We start from the raw sequence: 2425 nt of genomic DNA on the forward strand, positions 1-2425 counted from the left end.
TGTTGTTTCTACCTTCCCCACTGGGGCGCTCCGTCCAGAAATTCCAGGACCCAGTTGCACAAGGGGCGGGGACGAGACCCAGGGTCTCGAGCTTAATGACCGAGTTTGGAGGTACTATGGTGTTAAATGCTGAGGCTGTAGTCATGGAACAGCAATTCTTACATAGGTATTCTCTCTTGTCCAGATGGGATAAGGGCAGTGGTGCAGGGTGGATGGGGCAATTGCATCTTCAGTGGGGCGGTAAAAAATGGACTGGGGTCTAGGGTGATCAAGGTAGGGTGGAGGTTATATGATCCTTGCTGGTCTCTCAAAGGCACCTGTCATGATGACAGAAGTGAGTGGCAATGGGGCCGATAGGTCATTAGTTCAGTTACCTTCAACTTTCTTGAGACAGGAAACATGTGGCCATCCTTGAAGCATGTGGGGGACACAGAGTGGGGATAGGGATTGGTTGAATATGTCCGTAAACACACCAGTCCAGCTGTCTGCGGATGCTCTGAGGACGCGGCTAGGGGACATGCCGTTTGGGCGGCAGCCCTTGCGAGGGTTAAACACGTTTACAATGTTTTACTCAAGTTGGCCACGGAGAAGGGGAAGCCACAGGCTTTGGTAGAGGACCGGTGTCAGCGGCAAGCTGGGTTTTCCTCAAAGCGAGCAAAGAAGTTGTTTAATTGTCTGGGGGAAGACGTCAATGTTTTGGACGGGCTGGTTTTATATTTGTAATCCGTGATTGACTGTAGACCCTGGCACATACGTCTGCCGTGTTTGAGCCGTTGGAATTGTGACTGATACTTTTCTCTATAACTGAGCTTTGGCTTGTTTTGATTGGCCTTGTGGGAATACTGCACTGTTTGTATTCGGGTCATGTTTCTCCAGTCGCCCCTTGGCCATGATTAAAGCGGTTGTTCCGCTTACAGTTTTGCGGGGAATGCTGGGCCATCTCATCCACGGTTTTCTGGGTTAGGGAAGGTTTTTAATAGTCACAGTGGTACGACATCTACCGATGCCACATTGAGTCGTTAATCATAAGGCATACACCCCGCCCTTCCTTCCTTAACCCAGAGAGATGGTTTGTTTCTGTCGGCGCGATGCGTGAAGAAACCGGGTGGCTGTACCGACTCTGACAAGCGTAATCCCGAGTGAGCCATGTTTCCGTGAAACAGAGAATGTTACAATCTATGATTCCTCTCTGGAAGGCAAACTTGTGGTCCTAATTTCGTCCACCTTGTGATCTAGAGATTGGACATTGGCGAGTAATATACTAGGAATGCGGTGGATGGGTGTGCTCGCCTTCTGATTCCTGGACCAGTAAGGTCCACTCCATCTGCCTGTCCTGCGGCGACCAACTTGTTTTGGGTCGGCCTCTGGGATAAGATCGGCATGTCCCAGGTGGAGGACCGATCAAGAGGATCCTCTTTCGGGAAAGACGTCTTCGTGGTTGTAATGATGGTAAGTTGGGCATCGCATTTTATTCAATAGTTCTTCGGCTGTATGAAATAACACTTGAGATTTTTCTGGGCCTGGCAATGTAAGAAATAGAATAAAAAACAAATAACTGCATAGTTTTTCTAAGGACCCTGAAGCGAGGTGACCATCTCTGTACGGCGCCATCTGTATGCCCATTGGGCTCCCGAGTGTCGCAGCGGTCTAAGGCACTGCATCTCAGTGCAAGAGGCGTCAAAGTACAGTCCCTCGGCCGTTATGGTCCCCATTACGGCGGCGCACAATTGGCCCATTGTCGTCCATCCGGGTTTGTTCCGGTACGGCCGATTATTGTAAAATAAGATTGTTTTTAACGGGACTTGCCTAGTTAAAACTTCTTGTCAATAGGGGGGCGCTGTTTTTCAACTTTGAGGAAAAAAGTCGTGCCCCAAATTAAAACTGCCTCGTACTCTTATTCTAGATCACTACATATGCATATTATTATTACTCTTGGATAAAAACACTCTCAGTTTCTAAAACTGGTTTTTGAAATTAACTCGTGAGAAAAACAGAACTCATTTTGCAGCAACACTTCCATACAGGAAGTGAAAAATCTGAAACATTGCTCTGTCCAGGGCCTTGCGTATTCAATTTGGCCTTATATTTATCAATCTGCGCATGCACTTCATACGCCTTCCACTAGAATGTCAACAGGCAGTGGAAGGTGGAATGGGGTGTTAGCTTGAAATCTGAGGCCGAACAAGAGCTTTTTGGAGTGACAGGGTCTGGAATTTCTTTGTCTTCTCTGGCGGGCGGCGAAGTACGTCGACATTGTCGGGGTCTGATAAGCGTTCGGTATACACGGCAGATATTCCCGGCTCTGATTTTTATTTGAATAGCATGTGATAATACATCAATAAAGTAGGTTTTTTCAACCGAGTTTTATCAGGTTTATTCAACGTTTTAATTGGGACTTTTGGAATTTCCGTTCTTGCGCAAGAGA

Source organism: Salvelinus sp. IW2-2015, linkage group LG7 (assembly GCF_002910315.2).
Source record: "Salvelinus sp. IW2-2015 linkage group LG7, ASM291031v2, whole genome shotgun sequence".
Classification (NCBI taxonomy): Eukaryota; Metazoa; Chordata; class Actinopteri; order Salmoniformes; family Salmonidae; genus Salvelinus; species Salvelinus sp. IW2-2015.